Source organism: Garra rufa, chromosome 13 (genome assembly GCF_049309525.1).
Source record: "Garra rufa chromosome 13, GarRuf1.0, whole genome shotgun sequence".
In the NCBI taxonomy this organism is placed as follows: Eukaryota; Metazoa; Chordata; class Actinopteri; order Cypriniformes; family Cyprinidae; genus Garra; species Garra rufa.
This window is the reverse complement of record NC_133373.1, coordinates 42648441-42658442: the sequence shown is the minus strand read 5'-3', so window position 1 is coordinate 42658442 and position 10002 is coordinate 42648441. Positions and strand designations below refer to the sequence as shown.

The 10002-nt window shown below is 33.5% G+C and overlaps 1 protein-coding gene across 1 annotated transcript in view; it reads left to right on the top strand.

The window, feature by feature from the left end:
• The first annotated feature begins 2959 nt into the window (after positions 1-2959).
• LOC141348553 (kelch-like protein 29) overlaps positions 2960-10002 on the top strand; it is a 215180-nt gene continuing 208137 nt past the window's right edge. Inside the window, exon 1 of the mRNA XM_073852833.1 lies at positions 2960-3158. The gene's annotated coding sequence lies outside the window, so the exon portion shown is untranslated. The remainder of the gene's footprint in view (positions 3159-10002) is intronic.

Sequence of the window (10002 nt, the reverse complement as noted above, 5' to 3'; positions counted from 1 at the left end):
TTGTAAACTGTCAATTTTGAAAACATTTGTATCATTTAGAACCGCATCTGAAATAGGTCATTTCATTGATATTATCTGAGAAGTTAAAATGAATACGCTAGAAAACTGCACACTTTCAGTGACACATATTTAATACATAAGCAGAGTAAGAACATATAAAGTAGCTGAAGTGTTTAAAACATAGGAACACTGTTCAGTTGAATGTCAAAGTTGACCCTTTTTAACTTCTCCCATACTCTCTTTTTACATTGACCATCCCTCTATATAGACTAGAACAATCGGATGTAACAATAATTTTTAAATATTTATTACAATGTATAGGCTATTGATAAATTTAGCTTCAATAGTATGAGATGACTGGATGCTTTCAACTGATTTACTATTGAACTGTCATCAACTGAATTGCAGTGGTCGAACTATTTTAAATATAGTGAATTAAGCTATCATTTGATTTAGATCGGAACTTTAGAGCGGGTTCGCAAATATCAAATAATTCATTTCGTGAAATGATTTGCAAACCTGCTTTGAAGTTCTGATCTGAATCAAATTATTGATTGAGGCTTCGCTTGAGGCAAAGCATTATTCATATCTGGACTACGGAGTGTGGATCGCGAATCATTTGATTTAGCTTGGAACTTTGGAGTGGGTCCGCAAATCTTTTGATTCAGATCTAAACTTTGGAGTGCTTCGGATCACAAATCCATTGAGTTCAGAACTTTGGAGCAGGTTCGCAAATCATTTCACGAAGTGAATCATTGGTGATTTGCAAAGTTCCGATCTGAATCAAATGATTCGGAATTTGAAATGATTGATCGGGACTCCGCATGACGCAAACCATTATTCATATCTGGACTACAGCACATGGATCGCAAATCATTTGATTTAGATCGGAACTACGGAGCAGGTTTGCAGATCTTTTGATTCAGATCAGAACTTCGGAGAGCATATCACAAATCCATTGATTCAGATCGGGACTTTGGAGCGCTTATCGCAAATTGTTTGATTTAAAACTGAACTTCGGAGCAGGTTCGTGAATCTTTTGATTCAGATACAAACTACGGAGCAGGTTCACAAATCATTTAATTTAGATCAGAACTTTGCTTATCGCATTTGATTCAGATTAAAACTTTGGAGGGGGTTCGCAAATCTTTTGATTCAGATCTAAACTTTGGAGTGCTTCAGATCACAAATCCATTGAGTTCAGAACTTTGGAGCAGGTTCGCAAATCATTTCACGAAGTGAATCATTGGTGATTTGCAAAGTTCCGATCTGAATCAACTGATTCGGAATTTGAAATGATTGATCGGGACTCTGCATGACGCAAACCATTATTCATATCTGGACTACAGCACATGGATCGCAAATCATTTGATTTAGATCGGAACTACGGAGCAGGTTTGCAAATCTTTTGATTCAGATCAGAACTTCGGAGAGCATATCACAAATCCATTGATTCAGATCGGGACTTTGGAGCGCTTATCGCAAATTGTTTGATTTAAAACTGAACTTCGGAGCAGGTTCGTGAATCTTTTGATTCAGATAGGAACTACGGAGCAGGTTCACAAATCATTTAATTTAGATCAGAACTTTGCTTATCGCATTTGATTCAGATTAAAACTTTGGAGTGGGTTCGCAAGTCTTCCAAATCTTCTTATCGCTCCAAAGATTTGAAAACGTTTTATGATTTAAAACGTTCCGTTTTATGATTTAAAATGGAACTTCGGAGCAGGTTCGTGAATCTTTTGATTCAGATCGGAACTACGGAGCACGGATCAGATTCGCAAACCATTATTTCAGACCGGGACTTTGGAATGCGGATCACAAATCCATTGATTCAGATCAAGACTTTGGAGCACTTGGGATCACCAATCCACTGATTCAGATCTGGACTTCGGAGCGCTTATCGCAAATTATTTCATTTAGATCGGAACTTCGGAGCAGGTTTGTGAATCTTTTGATTCAGATCGGGACATTAGAGCGCTTTTCACGAATTATTTGATTTCGATTGGAACTTTGGAACTGGTTCGTCAGTCTTTTGATTCAGATCGGAACTACGGAGCAAGTTCATGAATCATTAATTTTCAATAGGAACTTTACATTTCGTGAGCCATTTGATTCAGATCGCAACTTTGGATTGGGTTCGCAAATCTTTTGATTCAAATCTGAACTTCAGAGTGCAGATCGCAGATCCACTGATTCAGATCAGGATTTCAGTGTGGGTTTGCGAATCATTTGATTCCGATCGGGACGTCGGAACACTTATCGCAAATTATTTGATGTAGATTGGAACTTCGGAGCGGGTTTGTGAATATTTTGATTCAGATCAGGACTTTGGAACATGGATCACAAATGATTTGATTTAGATCGGAGCTTCAAAACAGGTTTGCAAATCATTTTCAAATCAAGAACAGTGTTTATTTAAAATAAAATATTTTGTAACATTATATATGTCTTTACTGTTACTTTTGATCAATTTAATGCACCCTTGCTGAATATAAGTATTTATTTATTTCAGCCAGCAACAAAATAAAATTAAAATAAAATAAAATCTTAGAACAGCGGTGTATATAGGTATTTGGATGCTTGTCTTATGTTGTATATAGATTATATTTTTATTTTAAAAAATTTAAAATGTATTTTATTTCATAAAACCTAAGTGAAATAAAAAAATTTTTTTTTGTAGTTTTTTGTACGTCCCCTGCATATTGTACAGAGTTTAGATAATTTTTTGTGTCATTAATAACAAAATCATTTTAACATTTTTAACCTAAGTGAAATATATAATAAGCCTTCTGTCAGAAAAGTTAATTTGCTACACTTTCACATTTCGCCAGAAGGTGCCGCCGATTCTCACACAACCGCGTAGTCGGAGCTCATGGCGCTGTAAGTGGGAGGCGCTTATGTGGAGTAAAGTATCAGCTGGGAGAGACCGGAGCAGCATTCACTCGCGTCTCACTGTGCGGACAGCATCTGTCAACTCCCCGGACCAACTCATTACAGCGCACAAAGAGGGAGAAAGACACCTGCTACTGATGCGAGCGGCCGTAACACACTTTACAGCGGCATGCGATGAACCAACCGCCAGCGCTTGAGGAACAACGTCTACATCTGAGAAACAAGGACAGACGCCTGGCATCACTGGGCAACTCGATCTGGAGGTGAGGCTGGAGATGGTGGTGGTGGTGATGATGATGATGGTGATGTCGAGGATGGCAACTGTACATTATTATTGCATGGAGCGCTATTATGTCACATGCGCGGTCTGGTGGCACATTGGCACATGCCATGCGCGTTCGGTGAAGGTGTTTGTGTACGCCATCCTCTTCTGCTGGATGTGGAGAAACTTCCTGGTGGGATTTAATAGCGAATGCTGGATTGGGTCACTTGGACCACATGGATGATGCTTTTGTCCTGGATACTCCAAATATTTGTGATTTGCTTGTTTGGCCTGACACGCTGGAGATCTACCTGCATGGAGTTTAGTTGCAACCCATAAGTGAACCAAAAGTCAGTAGTTGCTTGTCCTAACCTATCTAGACTGGCTTTTATTGCCAATATGTGAGAAACTAAAATCTTAAATGGCTAAAAATGCTGTTTAGGTAGACAGCTCAATAGGTTTGGAGACGCAACCATTGACCACCTGAGTCAGGTGTTTGTTTACAGCATGAGTTTTGTATAAAAGCTTTAAAAGCATCGACAGAATATTTTATGGATGACTTAATTACTTTAACAAACATTTTTGGATTTTACTATGCAGTTAATTGAGAAAGCAGATAATTTACAGTGTTCTGGATTAATCTTTCCACTAAAGAGTTTGACAGTAAAGATTCATTTTTGTTTAATGGTGTTTTTTGCTCTCTATAAGCTTAACTGAAGCGACCAAAATTATATATAAATATTTTATTATATATAAAAACAAGTTTTAGATATATTTCAATATTTAATATTATTTTTTAATTTTTTTTTAGATATGCAATAATATGTGTAATTTATTAAATTTAAATAGTATATTATATATGTATATATTCAAATTGGCTGATAAGATATGGACTGAAAAATCATTTAGCCCATTTATTAAATTTATATTTAAATATATGTATACAGAATAAAATATATATATTTTTGCCTAGTCCATATCATATGTTTTGCATTTAGATTCATACGTTTAAATAAAATAGTAAATATACTTTTTAAAAACTGAATAAAAATGGACTGTTATGATATGAGCTGGATGATAAGACATGAACTGAAATGCAAACCCAAAAAGTTTTGCATATCAATTATTCATATTTAAATAAAATGTAGCCTATATGCATACAGAACTTGACAGATACGTTTTTTCCATTTCAGTCCATATCATGTTTAGCATTTAAATGTATAATTAAATATGAATTTAAATAAAATATTTAAATACGTATATTTTGAAAAATAGTTTAGCCTATCAGTTATTAAATTTATATTTAAATGCATGTATACAGAATAAAATAGAGACTGATTTGTTTTTATTTCAGTCCATATCATATATTTTGCATTTCAATTTGCATTTCAATATAAGTGTAAATAAAGTATGAAATATACTTTTTTTTTAAGCCAAATAAAAATTGAGTGTATAATATCAGCTGAAATTCACTGATATGGACTATAATGCAAAATAAAAATAGTTCTGCATATCACTTATTATATTTATATTTAAATATAATGTATATGCATACAGGACAAAATTTAATATATTGAAAAAATACATTTAAATAAAAAATACATTTAAAAAATGATTGAAATAAACAGTTTTTTATTTTGCATGCCAGTCCAAAGTGCCTTTTTTTGTTGCAGACCCTTGAAAACCCTAAGACTTCAAACTAAACTCTGCAGGAAAGTAGATCTCCAGGAGGCCCTGATTTGAGTTTTTTCCCATGCATGTCTTTATTGATTGGCACAATATCATAAGGGAGTCTGTTACACTAGGAAGCTTTTGTTGAACCCGTAGGCTATTATGCATAGAGAAACACAGTGTTCAGATTTTTTTTTTGCACTAAGTACACATGCAATCTGAATTTACCCCTACCAGGCAATGTTACGGGACTATTACAGATAGCCAAATCGATTGCATGTGCAAATAATACAGCGGTGCATGTGTAAGTGAGTTCAGTGTTATCTCAGAGGTCAGCTGTCTCTCAGTATAAACATATTTCACACGTCACTACACACATAACACTCGACTCGTTTCCCCCCGTGCCGTCGGGATAATCCGTGTCGTGCAGTGCATGTGTTCTCATGCAGACGCAGAAGTGTGGATTCTGTCGGACTAGCAGTGGGTCTCAATAGAGTAGCAATGCTGTCATGTTCGCAGACGCAGATATTGATAACATTGGCAAATGTATCAGGTAGCAGCTTGGAACATGCGCCGGATTAAAGGCTTACAGTTTGGACGCTCTGAGCAGTCGCACACGCACACATCCCGTCAATGTTTTGACACTTCCAGTAGTACTATACGAGTGCAGAAATATGGACTAAGTGAATACTATCAAGGTTATACTGTGTTTAGTTACATTTTGGTCCACGTTCGCGCTGTGCTCAGGGAGTGTTGTGGTGCCGGTCATACTGGTCCATCCTTCTCAGCACAAAATCAATATGTTTTGAAAGCAAGTACAAAAGGAAGAACAAAGAACGAGAGGTTTTGCCTTGGCAGTGCTAATATGTTTTCAGAATAGTCGAATATTGTAGCAGGGATGGATTTCTCCAGCTTGCTTAAGACTGAGATGAGAATTTGTGTTAGAAAGCGAGGCGGTTTTATTATTTTCAGGATATAGATACCTTCTGGGTATGTTGTTATGAGCGGAGAGGATCGGTGCGGGAAGGTTGGTACAGGTGAGGTCACGGTTATAAGGCTCATTGGATTTAATTTCAGATTGACTGTATGAATGCTTGATTTCTCAAGAGCCAAGGACAGATCACTTGGCGCCAGAGGCGTCGCTAGACCCTTTTTTTTAACCTCTGTGCCCTGGTAAAATATAACTGATAAATCCTTATGTGTCAGTGAAGATGTGCCAACCTGAGAATCATTTTCTCGGATAATATTTCAGCAGGCAAGTCATTTTCTTATCAGCTCTTACTGCAAATGGTTTTTAGTTTTAGTCCTCAGTCAAATGGCTTTTTAAGTTAGTCAGGTTTGGTCAACCTGTTCTGCTTTTGTCAAGTTTTAGTTGACGTCATTGAGTTATAACTTCATTATATCATATTTTAGTGCGATTAAACTGATAATTATTTTGCTCAAAATTATAATCACAATTACTGATCATGATTGAGAAATTACATCAGCAATTATGCACTTTTATTTGTAATCGTGCAAATGGTTTATTTTTCCTCATCTAGTTTCCTGATTTATTATATTATCATACGTTTAAGCATGGTCTCTACATTATAAAAACTGGTAAAAAGCCTTTTTTTTTTTAAATAGAACAATGACATTAATATTAGGAATTCGACTTTTATCTATAATCATACAAATTGATTATTTTCCCTCATGTAGTATCCTTATTTATTACATTATCATAAATAAGCACAGTCTCTACATTATGAGAACTGGTAAAAACTTCTCTTAAAACGTAAAACAGTGACATCTCTAATATTAATTCCTTATATTGATTCCATTTGATTTATAATAATACAAATGATTTATTTCACCTCATTTTGTTTCCTGATTTATTATATTATCATAAATGTAAGCACAGTCTCTCTACATTATAAAAAATGGTCAAATTCAAATGCTTCTCTCAAAAGCTAAAACAGTGACATTCCTAATATTAATACCACTTTCATCTATAATCATACAAATGGTTTATTTAATTTCATCTAGTTTCTAGATTTATATTATTATTATTATTATTATTATTATTATTATCAATATAAGCACAGTCTCTACATTATGTAAACTGGTAAAACTCAAAAGCTTTTTGAAAAGCTAAAAATTTCCAACATTAATTCCTGATATTAGTCCCACTTTCATTTAATATCATAGAAATTGTTTATTTTATCTCATCAAGTTTCCTGATTTATTATATTATCATAAATATAAGCACAGTCTTATAAAAATGGGTAAAACTCAAAAGCTTCTCTCAAAAGCTAAAACATTGACATCCCTTATATTAGTTCATAATATTAATAGTATATAATCATACAAATGGTAATTTTTTTTTACCTCATTTTGTTTTCTTCAACTTATTATATTATCATAAATATTAGCACAGTCTCTACGTTATGAAAACTGGTAAAACTCAAAAGCTTCTCTGAAAAGCTAAAAACTGACATTACTAATATTAATTCCTAATATTAATTCCACTTTCATCTATAATCATACAAATGCTTTATTTTACCTAATTTTGTTCCCTGATTTATTATATTATCATAAATATTAGCACAGTCTCTATGTTATGAAAACTGGTAAAACTCAAAAGCTTCTCTCAAAAGCTAAAACGGGGACATTTCTAATATTAGTTCCTAATATCAATTCCACTTTTATCTATAATCATACAAATGGTTTATTTTACCTCATCTAGTATCCTGATTTATTATATTATCATACATATTAGCACAGTCTATGAAAACTGGTAAAACTCAAAAGCTAAAACATTGACATCCCAAATATGAATTCCTAATATTAGTTCTGCCTTAGTCTATAATCATACAAATGGGTTATTTTTATTTTAAGTTAGTTTTTTTCCTACCTTGATTTATTATATTATCATAAATGTAAGTACAGTCTCTACATTATAAAAACTGGTAAAACTCAAAAGCTTCTCTCAAAAACTAAAACAGTGACATTCCTTATATTAATTCCAATTTCAACTATAATCATACAGGTACAAATGGTTTGTCTTATCTTATCTAGTTTCCTGATTTATTATCATAAATATAAGCACAGTCTTTGCATTATGAAAACTGATAAAAATGCAAAAGCTTCTCTGAAAAGCTAAATACTGACATTCCTAATAATTCTTAATATTAATTGAACTTTCATCTATAATTACATAAATGGTTCATTTTATCTCATATAGTTTCCTGATTTATTATATTATCGTAAATATTAGCACGGTTTTTGAAAACTGCTAAAACTCAAAAACTTAAGCTAAAACAGTGACAATCCTAATATTAATTCCACTTTCATCTATATATAATCATACAAATGGTTTATTTGATTTCGTTTTGTTTTCCAATTTATTAGCCTATATTATCATAATTATAAGCACAGTCTCTATTAAGAAAACTGGCAAAACTCAAAAGCTTCTTTGAAAAGCTAAAAACTGACATTCCTAACAATAATTCTTAAAATGAACCACTTATGTAATTATAGATGAAAGTTGGATTAATATTATCTCATATAGTTTCCTGATTTATTATATTATCATAAATATTAGCACGGTTTATGACAACTGCTAAAACTCAAAAACTTCTCGCAAAAGCTAAAACGGCAACAATCCTAATATTAATTCCACTTTCATCTATGTATAATCAAACAATTGTTTATTTAATTTAATTTTGTTTTCCAGTTTATTAGCCTATGTTATCATACATATAAGCACAGTCTCTACTTAAAGAAAATTGGTAAAACTCAAAATTATATTTACTAATTATATTAATGTCTTTCTATTAAAATAGCAACAAAAAGACTTTGTATTGTGGCACAGAGGTTGCATAAGTGCATTTATTCAGCAGCCTTAGTTGCAAACAGTATAGCTGAGATCCATGTTTGGGTTTATTGCAGTTCATCACAGTGAAGTTTTTGAGGCAGATAAACACAAGAAACTACAATACTATACTTTTTATTTTTTATTTGACCAGAATATATGTGAAGATTGCTAAACTCCAGTTTATGTGTTTTCAAATCAATAAAGTAAAACTCAGGGCAGAAAGTGTGTTCTTTTAAGAGAGAAGCTCTGATAGGGTGATTTAAACTCTTGATATCTGGCAACCCCTGTTGTGATCTAATTGGTCAAACTGGTTAGCAAAGAGGTCCGAAATGATTCACAATTCAGTTCGGTTCACTCACAAACTGAATCGTCTGCAGAAAAATAGTAACAGTACATTTTACAAGACAGAAAGCAAATACTGGATGGATGAGTTGGATATTTGCAATCCATTGTAGGAAACAAAACTTGCAAATGTCTTCTTCCTTTGTCAACAACAAAGCCGCTCTTTATTCTGTGTACAGCTAGTGAACGACTCTGTACTTCAGGTAAAGACGATTTATATCCATTTATATTCAAAACAGTATTATAAAAAGAGAAACGCCTCTGCCTGGTGCTACATTGCATAATTCCCCACATCTTTTAGCGTGGCTGTCTATTGTGATGCATTATCTCCTCTGACCTCAGGCGAACTGCCTGCAAAATGTAGGTTAATGTTTATATAAAACAATCTGGGCAGCAGTTCTGTGTCACGCGTGTTTATAAAATAAAAATAAGCACGCAGAGGTGTTATTTTTGACATTTGAAGATGTACGTTGATATGTTTTATTGTTATGGCATTTGCTTTGTTTATGCAAACCATACAGTGAAGCTGAGTTTGAGAGCAGTGTTTGATTTCGTTCTTTGTCTATTTATGGGTGTGAATTGTGTAAATGTAATGAAAGCAGAGCCTAATTTAGAAGACTGAGGCTGCGTCAGTTTCTGGGCTGCAGTATTGTGGGTAACGTCTGTCATGTTTGTCATCCGTCACGTTATTTTCATCTTGTGCTGCCAAGGCAAAATCTTTATTAATTAGTTGAGCTCGAGGTGTTGTTTGTGATTTGATAAATTACCTGTCTGCACTGAATGTTTTGTTGGGATTTTGCTAATGCCTGCTAAACCACATGACAAAGTGTTATAAATAAATAAATGAGCAGATGCAAATATTGTTGAATTTAGTGGCCAAAAGCAAGGGGAAGTTGTTTTTGTAGGTTGCCTAATCAGCAAGTATACATCAGTTATATTACATCTTATTAAGCCAGTGACATGCAAGGTCATGTAA